A 21104-nucleotide genomic window follows, 5' to 3' on the forward strand; every position below is an offset into this window, starting at 1 on the left:
TAATGTTGTGATTTTGCAAGCCCTGATATCAAAATATGAGCCACATATGAATGTCCACGTGGCCGCACCACAATCACCATCTTCAGATTTTCAATCTCATTATCTCCATTCATTCACATATAGAAGAAAAGCAGAGGCAATTAAGTTGTGTGTTTAGGGTTGAGAGAAATGACAGCCTCAGCCTCAGTAAGCCTGAAGCCTTGTTTTAGTGTTGAAAGATCAGGTGTGAGGGGTGTCCCTTCCCTTGCAAGGACCCCTTCTTCCTTCAAAGTTGAAGCCAGGGTGGCAAGAAGATCAAGACCGAGAAGCCTTATGGTAATTGTCTTCTAATTTCTACTATATGATTCCAACATTTTATGAATTATGAAAAATCACTGTTTTGGTTTTCTAATTTTTTTTAACGTACAATTAAGTACTACAGGGTAACAAGGAAAGATTAGATTTATCTTAGGGTTAGGTTAATATTTAAGAAGGGTTTGATCGAGAACATAGATTTGAGAAAAGGGTCATTTTAGAACATGCAATTTTGGAAAACTTTGGGTAAACTATACCATATACTACTGAATTTTAAATTGTGTATCGTTTATATCATTAAACTTTCTATTTATTCAATCATAACTGAAGAAACTAATTTTTTATCCATATTATTATTATTATTATTATTATTATTATTATTATTATTATTATTATTATTATTATTATTATTATTATTATCATTATTATTATTATTATTAAATATATTAAATACATATATAAATAATAATTACAGACCAATTACAACTAGACCGGCCCAGTTACAAACAAACCAGAACCGATCCAGATCAAACCAGAAACCCTAAACATTTGGGGGTTTCAGTTAGGGTTTCCTAACCCTAATCTAACCAGCCGCCTCAGCTTGCCGCCGTTGGATCTGGCAAGATCCAACGGTCCAGATGGCTCCAGATGGAAACCCTAGGGTCTGATACCCTAGGGCCACGCGGCTGCCGACACTCTTTCGCCGCCTCCGCCGCTGCCACGTCCCAACCGAAGACTCCAGAAGCTAGAACACCAGCCGTCCACGCCATAGCTACGGGGTGAGTCACCACTGGCAGTCCGGTGACTCACCGAGACCCTCTCTTCGGACCGGTCTGATGGCCACACCGGTGGTGGCTATAAAAGCCACCACCCGAACCTGAAAGAAAAAAAAGAAAAAAAGACAGAGACTACACAGGAAATCGAGAGAGATACAAAAAAACTAGATACTAAAAACTACCAACGATCTCAACAATCAGTAGCAAAGAAACAGAAGAGAAAGAAAAAGGAAGAGAAAGACTTACCGAGGAAGCCAAACGCCGGATCTCATCAAAACCTTCGAAAAACCGAAGGTATTCTTTTTAGATTTGCTCCGATTGGGAGCCGTTTAACGACAAAGAGCATCGGTACCGTCATTAGGACGGTCCGATCTATGTTTAGATGTAAAAAAAAAAATTCCGGCCACCGAAGACGGTGGCCGGCGGCGGTGGTTGACGGCGGACGAACGCCGACTGACGGCTGCCGGCCGACTGGCTTCTCTCTGTTCTAGAGAGAAGCGAGAGAAAATTTTTTTCTCTCAAAGAAGAGAGAGAGAGGAGAAGTAGAAATGAAGACTGGCCCTTCGGGCCAGCCGGTTTGGACCTTTTATAGTCCTTCCCGAACGACGTCGTTTCGGGAAGGACTATGCGTGTAATTAGACAATAGTTAAACCCCGTCCGTCGTCCTCCTAATTTGTAAACATTACATTTTAGTCACTAAATCGATTTTATAATATTTTTAATTCAATCTTCGAATTTCAATTTTATTCATTTTAGTCCTTTTTATTAAAATAATATATTTAGGATAAATAACAGAATTAATCCCTTAATTTTAATAAATAATATTTTAATCCCTAGTTTATATTTTTAATTTATTTTATTATAATATCCGAATTTTAGATGATTTTATTTTAGTCACTAAATTATTAAATAAGAAAATAACATATTTAATCCCTATAATTTTGATTAATTATGAATTAGATTTTTAATTTTATTTTTACTGTAATTTAGTCAGTTATTTTATATGTTTTCATTTATTTTATTGTTTTTAAATATATTGTTTTAGTAGTATTTTTATTTTTATTATATTATATTGTTAAATATTTTTATATATTCATAAATATACATATAATAAATAGTAATTTTTAAATATTTATTTTTAATATCGAAGAAAAGGACAGTCTTAATACAACTGGATGTCCCATTCTGATATTTTAAAATTAAAAAGTAAACAATATTATCAATATCAAAGAAAAGAGTTGTCTTAAGGCACCTAGAAGTTCTTTTCTGATATTTTTAAATAAATAAATATTTTTTTTATATAATTTTGAAATAATAGAATTATAAATTAAATATATTTTTGAATTTTTAAAATTTTAATAATAGAGACAATTTATAATTAAAAAGTACCAATTTTGGGCGTTGTAGGGGTGCTAATCCTTCCCTAAACGTAACCGACCACGAATCCCTTTTTATTATTAAAAAGAACGAATTTTTGGTTATAAACGCAGATCAGCTCATTTTTTTAATTGGTGTTTTCTTAAAACTCTTTTAAAAAAATAAATTTTAGGTATTCGACCTACCTGACCCAAAAGGCCGATGGCGACTCCCAAATTATTTTCAAAACCATTTATTCACATCAATTTCCCCGCCAAATTTAATATATTCGTGCCCGGACGAAAACCGGTTACGACAGCTTGGCGACTCCGCTGGGGACCGGTCAAACTTTTAAAAATCGATTATAAATTGTCTCTATTAATTAAAAATTAAAAATTCATATATTTAATTTTTAATTCTTTTTTTTCAAATTTTTTTATTTATTTATTATTTTATAATAATTATATGTTTTATTTTATTTGCAAGTATTTTATTATTTATTTTTCTGTCAAAGGTTTGAACATTTCTCCTCACACACCACACTTGCATTGCATAAACATAAAGCTCTATAATTGAGTTGTCCCTTTTAAGTGGGAGTGAAAGCGACGTCTTCGTGAGAATTTATTCTCCGTGTCAGACCTAGCAAGTAACTTTCGGGGTTCATATGCTCTATGTCTTCGTGAGAATTTATTCTCCGTGTCAGGCATAGAGAAATGTATCCCCTCGAATTGAACTCGATCCATTTTAGTCTGTGATGGACTAGGATTGAGGGTTAGCAACCCAAGGGGGCACTAACAATGACAATTCGGGTACCTTTATTCTTAGATCTGAAACCCTGCATATAAAAAACCTTAGAAACTCTTCCGATCAGAAGTCATGCCGAAATTTTGTCCAAAATAGGTGTACACACAGGAGAAATGAATTCTAAACTTTCTTGTTTATTTATTTTACTGATTAAATTACATGTATATTTAAATTATTTAAATTTAGAAAATCATGTTTAAATAAAGAATATTTATGTAAATTTATTATTAAATTTCTTTATTATGTGTTCTTTATTTTTCTGTTTGCATTGCATCATACAGGATAAAAGACATTGATCCTTGTGTTAATTGTCTCATTGGAAAGCCTTCATCTATGGATAAAAAGTGTTCAAATCAAGTAATTCTAAACTCAGAAGTAAGACAGTGGGCTGAGGACTTACAAAGACAAGAAGGAGACAGTCTGCAGGATGATTATGTATCTGACTTGGCCAGTTATGCTCCAGTTTCACTAAAAAGAAATGATATGCAAGATTTGCGAAGCATTTGGGAAAGTTGGGATTCAAACAAAAAATTGCAGTTTTATCAGATTTACGGAGACATCCCATATTTGCTCTATGTTGAAGTTGATGATGAATTACTCAGAGCCCTAATTCAATTCTGGAATCCAGGGTACAATTGCTTCACTCTCAATAAGGAATACTTGGTCCCTACTATTGAAGAATACACAACTTTGCTACATATCGAAGAGGCTTTGGAGAATCGAATCTATTCAAAGTCAATTAAAACTCAACCCTTTCGAGTTAAATTAGCAAAGATTGCCGGGGTACGAGAAGAATGGGTAGAAGCCCGTACAAAACAAAAAGGCGAAAGCGAAGGCATTGCTTGGACCAACATTAGAGAACTTATTCAGAGCCATCCAGATATTAAAGTACGATTCGATTTATTTGCTCTGGGTATATATGGTATGGTCATCTTCCCAAAAGTATTGGGATATGTTGAAGCTGCAGTGGTACATTTGTTTGAACAGCTACCGAAAAAGATTAATCCTGCTTCTGCAATTCTAGCAGAGACCTTCAGATCGTTAAATGCTTGTAGAAAGTTAGGAGGTGGACGATTCTCAGGGTGTACCCAGTTGTTATATGTTTGGATCCGTAGTCATTTCTGGAAGAAAGAAAAGGTTTCATACCGACGTTTTAATACGGATTACTCACCATTAAAAGAATTTCTGGAGCAGGAATGGCCGAAAGAAATTAAGAAAGATATGTGGATTAATGCCTTTCGAAATCTGCAAAGCAATGACATTGTTTGGCGAGCCCCGTGGCAAATACAAAGGGAATTCTTTTACAAATGTGGAGATTACAACTGGATAATGCTACTCGGATTATGGGGAGGAATTGGATATGCACCACTTCTGGTCATAAGACAGTATGAAGGTCGTCAATTTGTACCTGTCACTGCTGGATTACAGTCATCTGAGTTCGCATTCCATAGCAAAAATTATAAAAGAAATATCATGGAAGCCGTTATAGCTTGGAAAACAACTTTTTGTATCCGAGCTAAAGCAGCAAAAGAAATGCTAACTCCTGATTATGAAGAATGGAGATCTGTCAGAAAAAACGAAAATATTCCTCTACCAGATCAAAATGAGGATATCTCTATGGAAGATCGCATTAAGGTGGTTCCGCCAGAGATTGAAATCTTGAGAGCTGAGTTTGAAGCAGAAAGAGAAGGCTGGTCGAAAGAATTAGAGCAAATGAGACAAGATAAAGCTATGTTGGGGTTTGACATTGACTTTCATTCATCACAATGTGCAATGTTGAGAAAAGATAAAGAAAAAGGTGATGATGAGTTCAGAGCCTTACAGAAAAATTACCAGGAGTTATATAAATCCCGGAAAGCATCAGGATCAAGCCAAGCAACAATACAGATGACTAGAGAGTTGAACATCGAGAAAAGACGAGTTGAAGATCTGAAAGGAAAGAATAGCCATCTACTCAAAAGCCTTGAGAAAGGAAAGCAAAAAATGGAAGATTTTGAGGTCGACAGAAGAGAGCGAATTATAAAACACAAGGCTGAACACCGCGAGATCATGAATGAAATGCAAAAAGAAAGGGATCGAGCCAAAGATGTAGAAGAAATGAAGAATGACATCTTTAATAAATTTGAAGGTGAGAAAAATATCATGTTCAAGGGATTTGAATCTGAAATGAACCAGTTGATTGCTGAACTTGAAGTCAGAGGCCAAAAGATGGAAGAATCCAATGTTGAAAAAGAAAAATGTGAGCTGGAAAGAAAAAATTTCAACACCAGACTTGAGGTAGATCAGGAAGTGGCTAGAAATTGGATGCGAAGATGCAGAAACAAAGATGTTCAGATCCAGAAGCTTAATCAAAGAACGCAAGAAGCACGAACAAAACTTGAAGAAAATCTGGATCAGTCTAGAAACAAAAACTCAGAGTTTAACGCTTACATTTTGCAACTTGAAGAATCATTATTTCAAGAAAAGGTTCGTCTAGGGCCTAATGATCTCAAAGAAAGTAATGAGGAAAATGCTTCACTGCGAAGACGCATTAGAGATCTTGAAAAAATTTTGCACAATTGTCAAGTCAGAATCACTGAATTAGAGCAAACTCTGGAAGGAACTAATGAACAATGGCAAAAGTCAACTGAGTTCTATGTTGAAAGAAGTGAAGAAAGAAGTAATATGGTGTTCGAGGCCATGGTTCAAATGAGCGAAGTTGCTAGATATGTTGGGGAACTAGCTGTTGAAGCCAAAATAATTGAGCATCACGTTGATCCAGTTTCTAAGTGCGGAAAGAAGGTGTCATGGTTAATGAAAGAAATTATAGAGCTTAATAGGAAAGCTACGCCTTATCTGTAGTTCTGAACTATTATAAAGAAACTTTTGTATGCCGATGAAAGTTGTTCTATGACAGTTAACTTTTTGGGATCAATACCTTTTTGCATACATACATTTTGCATCCATTCATCATTCATTTCATAATTTTCTTTATGAATAATTTTATTATTTTATTTTATTAAGATGAAATTCATTAATTAAAATTTGAGAAAAAATAATAATATTAAAAGATTTCTCAATCGCAGTTATTCTGGCCAAAAGAGAAATACAACATCACTACGGTACTAGACAAGCTACTAAGAGAATTATGGAGGATAAAATACAGCGTATTAAGGAACAACATCATAAAGAACAAGAAGAAATGAGAATGAAGCTGGAAAAAATTGAAGTCAGTATTGCAAATTCACAAGACAGTATGATGAAGAAAATAGAGGACTTGTTTAAAAGGCATGCTATCAGTGGAAAAATGCATGAAAATCCTGTATCTTTCGACCAAGAACCCATATATCCTCTAGTGTTTCCACCAGAACCAATTTATCATTCTGGTACTACACCTATACAAATCAATGCTCGTACATCTGCATTTCAAGAAGCCAAACCACATGAAAACCAACAAGTGGATCCTGCATCTTTAAGCAAAAATCCACTTATATCCGATGTGAAAATAGGGGATCTTAATACTGAGCATTTGATCCCAGATTTGAATGAGTTGAATGAGAAACAAAAAGTAAATGAAGAACTGACCAGACAGATCAAGAACTTAGAAGAACGAATGAAATCTGTAGAAATAACTGAATCATTCTATGGGTTTGATGCTAGTGAATTGAGTTTAGTTCCAGACCTAATCCTCCCTATCAAGTTCAAAGCTCCCGAATTTGATAAATATGATGGTACTACATACCCTTCATCCCACATTACTATGTTTTGTCGAAGAATGGCAGGATATGTGAAGGACGAGAAATTGTTAATTCACTGCTTCCAGGATAGTTTGACAGGACCGGCTTTAAAATGGTATACTCAATTGACCAAAGCCAACATTAGATCCTGGAAAGATTTGGCTAAAGCATTTTTAGAGCAGTATCGCCATGTAACAGACATGGTCCCTGATAGATGGACTCTCCAAAATTTGGAGAAAAAGAACAACGAAACATTCAGACAGTATGCCCAGAGATGGCGTGACACTGCGGCCCAAGTTCAACCACCTTTGTCAGAAAAAGAGGCCACAGTAATATTTGTTCATACCTTGAAGGCTCCTTATTTAAATAATCTAATGGGGAATGCAACCAGAAATTTTGCAGATTTGGTCATTTCTGGAGAACTCATTGAAAATGTCTTGAAAAGTGGCAAGATTGAATCAAATGATGGGTCTAGTTCCAAAAGACCTACGTACCGGAAAAAGGAGAATGAAGTCAACAATGCAAATTCTTACAGCAAGGATTCATCGAAAAGTGTTACAATAACCCAGCCAAGGGTTAAGAAAGAGGAAACAAACACTAATCGAACAGAGTCCAGAGGATCTCGAAAAGAAAATGAAAGGTTGTCTTTTACACCATTACCAGTACCATATGCGGAGATCTATGATTCACTGTTAAAAGCAGATGTCATAAGGCCTTATCCTTTGGTTCCCATGCAACCACCATTTCCTCCTTGGTATGATACAAAGGCACACTGTGTTTACCATGAAGGAATTACAGGTCATTCTATTGAAAACTGTTTAGCATTCAAAAGGGTGGTTCAAAATTTGATCAACACTGGGAAGTTGGAATTCAATACACCATCTGCATCAAATCATCCATTGCCAAATCATGGAGATAAAAACGTAAATGCAATTCAGGAAGAGAACAGAAAGAAAGCAAAGACTGACATTTTTGAAATTAAATCTCCGTTTGTTTGGGTATTCCAACAACTCTCTTTAGCCGGTATAATTCCACAACAATTCAGGCCAAAGCAGAATGAAGGCAAGAATTATTGTGAATATCATCAGGAGAAAGGGCATAAAATTCAACTGTGTCCTGAGTTTAGGGATTTGGTGCAAAAATTGATGAACAACAGAGAAATAGAATTCTTTGAAGAAGAACCAGGGAAAAAAGAAGATGATGTTTGCTCATCAGAGGATTCTAAACCAAGTCAAAGAATAAATGATCCTGTGATCATTAATGTGAAATCATCTACGGCAATTCCTGCATCAATAAAGCCGAAAGTAGTTATCACTACTCCTCTACCATTTCCATACAAAGATACCCGCAGAGTACCTTGGAATTATACTACCAATGTTTCAATGGTAGGAGGATCTGTTTCTCTAGAAAAAACAGAAGAGAAAAAACAGAGTTTGGGTACAACATCGACGTCTGAAGCAGTGAGCGAGGTCGGTTTCTTTACAAGAAGTGGGAGATGTTACTCTCCCGAAACATCCAATGCTTCAGAACAAGCGAAAGCAAAAGGAAAAGCCATGGCAATACCTCAGAAGGTATTTGAGGATGAATCCCTTCCAGCATTTAATGAGCCTGTGACAGAAAAACAAGCTCAAGAATTTTTGAAATTTTTGAAACATAGTGAGTATAGTGTGGTTGAACAACTACACAAACAACAAGCGAGAATTTCTATTCTTGATTTATTGATGAATTCAGAAGAACATAGAAATGCTTTGATGAAAATTCTCAATCAAACATTCATCCCTGAAGATATATCCCTCAATAAACTTGACAGAATTGTGGGACATATAGCCGCTGACAATTACATAACATTCACAGATGATGAAATACCGGAAGGCGGAATGGGGTCAGTAAAAGCTTTGAACATCACGACACATTGTCATGGTCATGTGTTGCCAGGAGTATTGATTGACAATGGATCCGCTCTCAACTTGATGCCTCTAGTTACACTTCAAAGAATGCCTCTGGATCATTCACACATGAAGAGTTATCAGAATGTAGTACGAGCATTTGATGGTACTCAAAAAGAAGTGCTTGGGAAAATGGAAATACCTTTGTTAATTGGCCCAGTAGTGTACAATATTGACTTTGTGGTGATGGACATCCACCCCACATATAATTGTCTATTAGGGAGGCCATGGATTCATTCAGCAGGAGCCGTTCCTTCTTCACTACATCAGAAATTGAAATTTGTTGTTGATGGACAACTAATATGTGTAGGAGCTGAAGAAGAAATCATTGCGTCGGTAACAAGTGATGTTCCATATATCGACACCAATGATGATGCTCTTGAATGCTCTTTCTGAGCTCTTGAATTTGTAAATGCAACCTTTATTGCAGAAGGAAGCAAAATTCCATATCCCAGATTGTCTGATTGCACCAAGATGACGGTACAACAAACTTTAGGCATCGGAGCTAAAGTTGGGAGAGGTCTAGGAAAGAATCTTCAAGGGATTTCAGTTCCTATCAGAATAAAGATGAAAAAAGACCGTTTTGGGCTAGGGTTTAAGCCCAATCTTCAGCAAAAGAACAAAGAGATGAAAAGAAGATGTGAAGACAGAAAGGCAAAATTGAAAGGGGGAGAAATCCTTTGGAAACACATGTCTTTCCCACAGTTGAAGACAACATTCAGATCAGGGGGAACAATTAATGTAGAACAGCAGCTTGTTGAAGCCTTTAAAGAAGAAAAGTTGACGAAAGATCAAGACATAGTTGAAGAAGCTATGAATGGATTATTTATCAACATGATCATGAATGACAATAAAACTGGCAAATACTTGGATAGGATTCGCCCATGTCTTCCTGGAGAAACACTCACCAATTGGACCATTGAAGATCTTCCTATAGTTGTTAATATTAATGCAGAGTAATATTCAGAACTAATCTTTATGTTTAGCTCAAAAATATGAAAACTTTTTGTTATCTTGTAAAAGAAATTATGTTAAATATAAGAAATTTTCTTTAAAATTTCAGATGGCAATCATTCTTTACATTTTATTACATTTTTACATTTCATAAATTTACTATATTCTTTCGGAAATATGTCCGACTTAAATTTGCAGGTGTCACCGTGTTAATAGCATGTGTATTCCTAAATTTAATCAAGTGATAAATTTAGAGCATCCTATATGTCTGGAAGAAATCAATGGTTGTGAGGATGAACTGGAATGTGATATTCCTACTGAACTATTAAGATTGGTAGAAAAAGAGGACAAACAAATTCTACCCCACAAGGAAGAAGTTGAGACTGTGAATTTGGGAACAGATGAAGAAATAAAAGAGGTGAAAATTGGTACCACTCTGACAGTCCAGATAAAACAAGAATTGATAAATCTCCTTCAAGAGTTCAAAGATATCTTTGCATGGTCTTATCAAGATATGCCCGGTTTAAGCACAGATATAGTGATACACAAGCTTCCAATCAATCCAGAATATAAACCGGTCCAACAAAAGCTCAGAAGAATGAGGCCAGAAATGTTGTTGCAAATTAAGGAAGAAGTAATGAAACAGATCAATGCAGGTTTCCTACAGGCATCTAAATACCCAGAATGGGTAGCCAACATTGTTCCCGTACCAAAGAAAAATGGGAAAGTTCGAATGTGTGTGGATTACAGAGATCTCAACAAAGCTAGTCCGAAAGATAGCTTTCCATTACCCCACATAGACACATTGGTGGACAATACTGCAGGGCACGCATGGTTTTCATTTATGGATGGATTTTCAAGATATAATCAGATAAAAATGAATCCTGAAGACATGGAAAAAACAACATTTATAACCATGTGGGGCACATTCTGTTATAAAGTGATGCCATTTGGATTGAAAAATGCAGGGGCAACATATCAAAGAGCCATGGTAACTTTGTTTCATGACATGATGCACAAAGAGATTGAAGTATATGTAGATGACATGATTTCCAAATCCCGAACTGAAGGAGAACATATTAAAAATCTGAGAAAGCTTTTCCAGAGATTGAGGAAGTATCAATTAAAGCTCAACCCCGCTAAATGCACTTTTGGGGTAACTTCCGGGAAACTTTTGGGATTTGTAGTCAGCAAAAAAGGAATCGAGATTGATCCAGATAAAGTAAAAGCAATTCAAGATCTTCCACCACCCAATACAAAAAAAGAAGTTCGAGGCTTTTTGGGAAGATTAAATTATATATCTCGGTTCATTTCTCAATTAACTGACAAATGTGATCCAGTGTTCAAATTACTTCGAAAGAACAATCCTGAAGTCTGGAATGAAGAATGTCAAGAAACTTTAGATATTATTAAGAAATATTTATCCAATGCCCCAATTTTAGTATCACCAATGCCTGATAGACCATTAATTCTCTACTTGACGGTCTTCGAAAATTCGATGGGATGTGTACTAGGACAGCATGATGAATCAGGAAGGAAAGAAAAAGCTATTTATTATCTGAGCAAGAAATTTACTGATTGTGAAGTTTGATATCCACCAATACAAAAATTATGTTGTGCTTTGGTGTGGACTACTCGAAGACTTAGACAATATATGTTATACCATACTACTTGGTTGATATCAAAACTTGATCCTTTGAAATTCTTAATGGAATCACCAGCTTTGACAGGCAGAATGGCTAGATGGCAGATGTTATTATCTGAGTTTGATATTATATATGTCAACCAAAAAGCGATAAAAGGAAGTGTAATAGCTGATTTTCTGGCCAGTCGTGTATCAAATGATTATCAGCCTTTGAATTTCAATTTTCCCGATGAAGATTTGTTGTGCATATCCATGAATGAAGAAGTCAGAACAAATGATGAATTTGCAACTTGGAAGCTTTATTTTGACGGAGCATCTAATGCTTTGGGACGAGGAATCGGGGCAGTGTTAATTTCTCCAGAAAATATTTATTATCCCTTTACAAGCAGACTGGAGTTCTTTTACACCAATAACATGGCAGAATATGAAGCTTGTGTCATGGGGTTGAAAGCAGCTATAGAAAGAAAAATCAAATTTCTCAAGATATATGGAGATTCATCTTTGGTGGTGTATCAATTGCGAGGAGAATGGGAAACAAAAGATCCCAAATTGTTGGAATATCGAAATTTTACCCTTGAATTAGTGAAGGAATTTGAGAAAGTTACCTTCAATTATCTCCATCGAGAAGAAAATCAAATGGCAGATGCTTTGGCTACATTAGCTGCTATGTTTCAAGCAACTAAGAAAGTTGATATGATGCCAATCAAAATGCAAGTATATGAAATTCCTGCACATTGTTATAGTGTGGAAGAAGAGGTAGATGGTAAACCATGGTATCATGATATCCTGCAATATATCAAAAATCAAAGTTATCCACCAAATGCATCGGAAATTGATAAAAGAACTTTGAGAAGAATGGCTGCTGGATATTTTCTTGATGGAGAGATTATGTATAGAAGAAGCAATGATCAAATGCTATTGAGATGTTTAAATACCAGCGAAGCTCGAAATGTCATTGAAGAAGTACACAGTGGAATATGTGGAACACATGCAAATGGTCTTTCCATGGCCAGAAAGATAATGAGATATGGATACTATTGGGCTACCATGTACACAGATTGCATTGATTATGCAAGAAAATGTCATAAATGCCAGATATATGCAGACAAGATTCATGTACCCCCATCTCCTTTACATGTAATGACAGCACCCTGGCCATTTTCTATGTGGGGAATAGATGTCATTGGTGCAATCACACCAAAAGCATCGAATGGACATTGTTTCATCCTTGTGGCAATTGATTATTTTACCAAATGGGTTGAAGCTGCTTCATATACTAATATTAAGAGATCCACAGTCTGCAAATTCATAAAGAAAGAGATAGTTTGCCGGTATGGCCTACCAGAAAGGATCATTACAGATAATGCTCTGAACCTGAACAACAAAATGATGACCGAACTTTGTGCGCAGTTTAAGATCAAACATGCAAACTCAGTGGCATATCGTCCAAAGATGAATGGGGCAGTTGAAGCAGCAAACAAGAACATCAAGAGAATCATTACAAAGACCACTGAAACTTACAAAGATTGGCATGAGAAGTTATCTTTTGCTCTATATGCATACCGAACTACTGTTCGAACATCTACTGGGGCAACGCCTTTTTCTTTAGTCTACGGGATGGAAGCAGTCTTACCAATTGAAGTTGAGATTCCATCGCTCCGAATATTGAGAGAAATAAAATTGGATGAATCTGAATGGATCCAAGCTAGATTTGATCAATTGAACCTTATTGAGGAGAAAAGATTGAAAGCTATTTGCCATGGACAGATGTATCAAAAACGGATGATGAAGTCTCATGACAAAAAAATACATCCAAGAGAGTTCCAAGAGGGTGATCTAGTACTAAAAAAGATCTTGCCTATACATAAAGATTTCCGTGGGAAATGGATGCCTAATTGGGAAGGGCCATACGTTGTAAAAAAGGCCTTTTCCGGAGGAGCATTGATCTTGGCAGAAATGGATGGAAAAATTCTGAGAAATCCAATAAACTCGGATTCTGTCAAGAAATATTATGCTTGAAGAAAAAAAAAAGAAAGAAAAAAAAAGAGAGAAAAAAGAGAAAAAAGAAAAAGGGGGGTCAAGGTGAAAACCCGCAAAGGGCATCTTGTAACCAAAGGGAGGATTTGAGTTGAAAACCTGAAAAGGCGGCTCAAATACATGTTGATATTAGGCATCTGGCAATTGAACTCTCTTAAGATTTTGACAGTTTGGAAGAAACTTCACATCTACAAGCATTTCGACAACGTTTGAGATCTTCCAGACAAAAGCTTACATCATTTCTCTAAATTGTGTCAACTTGATTAATTTAGAAATACTTATGCTTATAATTTGTTGAGACATTTGAATTTTTATCATTTTTATGCTTGCCAGAACTTTGAATACAATTCTATCTATTTCAAGTTCAATTTATTTGAGATTTAATTTATTTTTGGAAATTCAATTTATTATTCTATGAATTAATATAATTTTAAAATAAGTTAAAGATTTCTGAATATCACTTTATGTTAATACTTTTAAATACATGGAATACGAAATAAGCAAATCATAACCATCTTAAAGCCATGAACATTAAGATTGTTACACGGGATGCTACCAACAACAAGGTCAAATCCTCCAAATCTACTCATCAATTGCTCTAACCGATCACCATTCAGTTCTTGCACATATGTTTTCAAATATATACTAAGACAGTAGAAGATGATCTTTGCAGCACTGATTCCAGCAAAAAGAAACAAGACATTGATATCACTGGGAAACATGTCTCTATACAGATCCTTGTGTATGGTTTTTAAGGAAACCTAGAAGCATTTCCACCTCATCAGGTTCAAGTGAAGCAACTTTATTCCTTCCAACCCATACTAGATTCCATTTTCAGCACTCATCAAGAACATACTTCTGGACACTCGAAGGTGGCTCATTGTCATAAGCTTCAAGAGTCTTACAGATCCTTTCTGTCAATTTGGCACTTCCTGTACATGTTTATAAACAGTTCAACTTTGTTTTTAGATCACATGAAAGCCATCATTTCTTTGTCAATGAAAAAACATCAGCACATGGAGGAAGCAGAATAAGAGAAAATCTGTTCTCAATTGGCAGAATTATGAATATAGCCCTTTTCAGTGTAGTAGCATGGAAATGTTTCGAATCTACAAATTCTGGCTTTACATCTAATAAGCATAGTGATATCCTAGTCCAAACATTAAATGGAACAAATGTAATGTGCTCATAGCATCTTCTGGAAGTTTTCTTTGAGTTATCTGATCTGGTTTGGCAGAACCAATCATTGAATTTAGAGGATGAAGGAGACTTAATAGCATCTTCTGGAAGTGTTCTTTGAGTTATCTGATCTGGTTAGACAGAACCAATCATTGAATTTTGAAGATGAATGTGCTCATAGCATCCTCTGGAAGTGTTCTTTGAGTTATCTGATCTGATTTGGCAGAACCAATCATTGAATTTGGAAGATGAATTTGCCAATAACATCTTCTGGAAGTGTTCTTTGAGTTATCTGATCTGATTTGGCAGAACCAATCATTGAATTTGAAAGATGAATTTGCCAATAGCATCTTCTGGAGGTGTTCTTTGAGTTATCTGATCTGGTTGGACAGAACCAATCATTGAATTTAGAGGATGAAGGAGACTTAATAGTATCTTCTGTAAGTGTTCTTTGAGTTATCTGATCTGGTTTGGTAAGAACTACAGAACCAATCATTAGAATTAAAAGATGAACTGCATGATCGTCTTCATTAAGAAGTTTCTTTTCAAGCTTCTTTTGCTTATTCCTTTCCCAAAAATCATAGCACAAGTTTCGCCTTTGCTTGTAACTGGGATCATCACATAATGGCTTCCCATCTTTTACCGGAAGAAAGCTATTTGAAGTTTCAGCCTCTGAGAATCACATTTTTGTCAAGTATAACAGTTTATTCTCTTCATCAGAATCAGAAGTCAAGATTTCTCGGTATTAGAAGAACTATCGATATCTGTGAAATCATCTTGAAAGGTCACTTCATAATCAGATGAATTGTTATCAGAATCAACATGTTGCCTGAATACAAGCTTTTCAAGAGCCTATACTATTGAGTTTTATTCTCAAGAGGTTTTGTTACATTATATCTACATCTATATTTGTCAAAGATGATAGATTCTTTGTTTTGAAGAAGAAAGATCTATTGGGTTTTTACAATTGAAGAAATACTCAATTCACCAATCTGAAATCAAACAACTTAACATTCATGCATCATATTTAGGCATTTGCAAAAATATATGCATTTTCATTCATTTTTATTCTTGTTGAATTTTTAACAGGAATTTCAAAGATTTTAGCAAAGATTCAAATTTATCATTTGATGGATTGACATTTCAAGAGAAGGTTCATAATGAGAAGAACTCATCTGAAGAAGGAAGAAGAAATTCATAATGAGAAGAATTTGTTCAACCTTCTGCCTAATTCTATCACTTGATGGATCAGCTTTTCCAGAGAAGGTTCATAATGAGAAGAACTCATCTGAAGAAGGAAGAAGAAATTCATAATGAGAAGCATTTGTTCAACCTTCTGCCTAATTCTATCACTTGATGGATTAGCTTTTCCAGAGAAGGTTCATAATGAGAAGAACTCATCTGAAGAAGGAAGAAGAAGTTCATAATGAGAAGAATTTGTTCAACCTTTTTTCTGAATTCATCAAATTGATGGATTATCTTTTCCAGAGAAGGTTCATAATGAGAAGAACTCATCTGAAGAAGGAAGAAGAAGTTCATAATGAGAAGAATTTGTTCAACCTTTTTTCTGAATTCATCAAATTGATGGATTATCTTTTCCAGAGAAGGTTCATAATGAGAAGAACTCATCTGAAGAAGGAAGAAGAAGTTCATAATGAGAAGAACTCATCTGAAGAAAGAAGAAGAAGTTCATAATGAGAAGAATTTGTTCAACCTTTTACTTGAATCCATCATTTGATGGATCATCATTTCCAGAGAAAGTTCATAATGAGAAGAACTCATCTGAAGAAGGAAGAAGAAGTTCATAATGAGAAGAATTTGTTCAACCTTTTACCTGAATTCATTAATTGATGGATTATCTTTTCCAGAGAAAGTTCATAATGAGAAGAACTCATCTGAAGAAGGAAGAAGAAGTTCATAATGAGAAGAATTTGTTCAACCTTTTACTTGAATCCATCATTTGATGGATCATCATTTCCAGAGAAAGTTCATAATGAGAAGAACTCATCTGAAGAAGGAAGAAGAAGTTCATAATGAGAAGAATTTGTTCAACCTTTTACCTGAATTCATCAATTGATGGATTATCTTTTCCAGAAGTTCATAATGAGAAGAAACTCATCTGAAGAAGAAAGAAGAAGTTCATAATAAGAAGAACTTGTTCAACTTTTTGCATAATTCTATCACAGAAGGAGATAGATTAGCATCAGCCTTTCTAGAGAAAGTTCATAATAAGAAGAACTCATCAAGAGCTTATTCAACCTTTGAATGACTCTATCACAGAAAGGAGGTCATCATCCCCAGCAAAAAGTTCATAATAAGAAGAACTCATCTGGAGAGAGAGAAGAATTTATTCAATATATCCATTATGATCAAAGTAAAGCCAAATGGATAAAAAAATTTATTATCTTTTCATCTTTGCCCTATTCTTGTTAACACAAGAATGAGCAAAGAGGGGCAGCTGAAGATACTAATTTTTTATCCATATTATTATTATTATTATTATTATTATTATTATTATTATTATTATCATTATATTATTATTATTATTATTATTATCATATTATTATTATTAAATATATTAAATAATATAATAATTACAGACCAATTACAACTGGACCGGCCCAGTTACAAACAAACCAGAACCGGTCCAGATCAAACCAGAAACCCTAAACATTTGGGGGTTTCAGTTAGGGTTTCCTAACCCTAATCTAACCAGCCACCTCAGCTTGCCGCCGTTGGATCTGGCAAGATCCAACGGTCCAGATGGCTCCAGATGGAAACCCTAGGGTCTGATACCCTAGGGCCACGCGGCTGCCGACACTCTTTCGCCGCCTCCGCCGCTGCCACGTCCCAACCGAAGACTCCAGAAGCTAGAACACCAGCCGTCCACGCCATAGCTACGGGGTGAGTCACCACTGGCAGTCCGGTGACTCACCGAGACCCTCTCTTCGGACCGGTTTGATGGCCACACCGGTGGTGGCTATAAAAGCCACCACCCGAACCTGAAAGAAAAAAAAAAGAAAAAAAGACAGAGACTACACAGGAAATCGAGAGAGATACAAAAAAACTAGATACTAAAAACTACCAACGATCTCAACAATCAGTAGCAAAGAAACATAAGAGAAAGAAAAAGGAAGAGAAAGACTTACCGAGGAAGCCAAACGCCGGATCTCATCAAAACCTTCGAAAAACCGAAGGTATTCTTTTTAGATTTGCTCCGATTGGGAGCCGTTTAACGGAAAAGAGCATCGGTACCGTCATTAGGACGGTCCGATCTATGTTTAGATGTAAAAAAAAAAATTTCCGGCCACCGAAGACGGTGGCCGGCGGCGGTGGTTGACGGCGGACGAAGCCGACTGACGGCTGCCGGCCGACTGGCTTCTCTCTGTTCTAGAGAGAAGCGAGAGAAAATTTTTTTCTCTCAAAGAAGAGAGAGAGAGGAGAAGTAGAAATGAAGACTAGCCCTTCGGGCCAGCCGGTTTGGACCTTTTATAGTCCTTCCCGAACGACGTCATTTCGGGAAGGACTATGCGTGTAATTAGACAATAGTTAAACCCCGTCCGCCGTCCTCCTAATTTGTAAACATTACATTTTAGTCACTAAATCGATTTTATAATATTTTTAATTCAGTCTTCGAATTTCAATTTTATTCATTTAGTCCTTTTTATTAAATAATATATTAGGATAAATAACAGAATTAATCACTTAATTTTAATAAATAATATTTTAATCCCTAGTTTATATTTTTTTATTTTATTATAATATCCGAATTTTAGATGATTTATTTTAGTCACTAAATTATTAAATAAGAAAATAACATATTTAATCCCTATAATTTTGATTAATTATGAATTAGATTTTTAATTTTATTTTTACTGTAATTTAGTCAGTTATTTATATGTTTTCATTTATTTTATTGTTTTTAAATATATTGTTTTAGTATTTTTATTTTTATTTTATTATATTGTTAAATATTTTATATATTCATAAATACATATAATAAATAGTAATTTTTAAATATTTATTTTTAATATCGAAGAAAAGGACAGTCTTAATACAACTGGATGTCCCATCTGATATTTTAAAATTAAAAAGTAAACAATATTATCAATATCAAAGAAAAGAGCTGTCTTAAGGCACCTAGAAGTTTTTCTGATATTTTAAATAAATAAATATTTTTTATATTTTGAAATAATAGAATTATAAATTATATATTTTTGAATTTTTAAAATTTTAATAATAGAGACAATTTATAATTAAAAAGTACCAATTTTGGGCGTTGTAGGGGTGCTAATCCTTCCCTAAACGTAACCGACCACGAATCCCTTTTTATTATTAAAAAGAACGAATTTTTGGTTATAAACGCAGATCAGCTCATTTTTTTAATTGGTGTTTTCTTAAAACTCTTTTAAAAAAATAAATTTTAGGTATTCGACCTACCTGACCCAAAAGGCCGATGGCGACTCCCAAATTATTTTCAAAACCATTTATTCACATCAATTTCCCCGCCAAATTTAATATATTCGTGCCCGGACGAAAACCGGTTACGACAATAACACTAAACTTTGATTTTGACTTCAATTATGTCACTGGGCTGTTAATTTTTATCGGCATGGTGAAGTGGACATATCTTTTTTGTAACTGTGACATGGACAAAACGACATCGTCTTTTTGCGGCTATTGGTGTCCAAAACGACATCGTTTAAAGCACCGAACTTAAGGGGTGTATCGATTTTGCCATTAAACTTGTAAACAATTTATTTTTTGGTACTGTACTTTTTTTATCGTTTTAGAAAGTCAATCATTGCCCATCACTGGTTACTTTTTGCAACAAGATTAATACCAAAATATTCGCATTTCACTCATCTTTCTTCTCTTATGATTGGTTTTCCATGAAACCCACTCAAAATCGATGGAAATTCATTTAAAAGTTCAATATACTAATACTCCGATCTCTTCTAATCCGATGAGGCTAATTTTGAGATATGTAGTTTGTCTTCTCGAAATAATACTTCTTTCCATATGGATTTTTGAACAAACATCCCAAATCCCTCAAATCTAAGAAAGACTCCAAACCCTTAAAATTGATAGATTTTTTTTAATTAATTTCGTTAATTTTGATTTGGTTTCATGGAAAATCAATCGGTAGAAAAAGAGGAGTGATTTGCAAAATTTTGTTACCGTTATTGCCGTGAAATACAATAGATTACGGGTAATACTTGGTTGTCGGCAATGACTGATAAAATATAGTGTCAAAAAGTAGAGTGTTTAAAAGTTTAGCAGTAAGATCGACACTCCTAAAATTTAGTGCCTAAAACGACATCGGTTTAAGCATCAATAGCTGCACCAAAACGATGTGGTTTGTCAAAGTCACACACCCCTTGGATTTTAACAGCCCAATGGCAAAATTAAAGTTATAACCAAAGTTTAATACTATAATTGGAAAATTTGAAAGTTTTATTGTAGAAAATATACAAATCCAAAAGTTTGTTGGTATATGATGTGGTTTACCAAAAAACTTTTATAAATTTTTAATAGTTATTTTTGAATTATTTTGACAGGAATCAATGGTGGCATGAGCTTGAGGGATGGTGTTGATGCCTCTGGAAGGAAGGGTAAGATTGGTATTTCAAACGCTTTCCAGCCCCCATTTTTTGTGCCAAAAACCAGTTGAAAATTTATTGTAGATATCTTTGACAATTGATTCTTGAAAATTTGATGCAGTGAAAGGGTGTTTACCAATATGTTGACAAATATGGTGCTAACGTCGATGGTTTCAGGTATGTGCGGCGGCCATCACACTTCACGTTTGACCTATTTACGTATAAAAGTCCTAATATATGTCTATTTCTGATGATCGGAATGCAGCCCTATTTTCAACACCGACGAGTGGTCTCCCAGTGGGGATGTTTATGTCGGCGGTACGTCTCTCACTTTGATTCAACATAAATAAGTTTGGAATGACTGTGAAACTAAATATGTGATCGGTGCAGGTACAACCGGATTGGCAATCTGGGCCGTTACCCTAGCCGGAAATCTTGCCGGAGGTGCACTTCTTGTTTACAACACCAGTGCTTTGGCGCAGTAGATTTCTCTATTTGCGCTTCTTGAAATATAGCCTCTCCAATCTACTTGTTCTAATCACAGAACCATCCATCAACTCCTTTGCGCCTCTTTATGTACAATATATAACTTTTAATATTGTGCTTTTCTCTTCTTCTTTCCAAAACAAAATCCTTTGGATTAACTTTGTGCATGTCACGGATATGATATGATATGATATCATACTGCTAAAAAATTAATTCGAGAGTCAAATTAGTTTTTTTTTAAAATTTTAAGGACTTAATTGATATTTTTAGAAAAATAAAAGATTGAAAATAAGAGGAAAAGAAAAAGT

The 21104-nt window shown here is 35.0% G+C and overlaps 1 pseudogene; it reads left to right on the forward strand.

Annotated features, from left to right (window-relative positions):
• The first annotated feature begins 144 nt into the window (after positions 1-144).
• Positions 145-20851, forward strand: LOC120197824 (annotated as a pseudogene).
• Positions 20852-21104: the final 253 nt, after the last annotated feature.

This window comes from Hibiscus syriacus, unplaced genomic scaffold (genome assembly GCF_006381635.1).
Source record: "Hibiscus syriacus cultivar Baekdansim isolate YM2019G1 unplaced genomic scaffold, ASM638163v2 tig00117056_pilon, whole genome shotgun sequence".
Taxonomy (NCBI): domain Eukaryota; kingdom Viridiplantae; phylum Streptophyta; class Magnoliopsida; order Malvales; family Malvaceae; genus Hibiscus; species Hibiscus syriacus.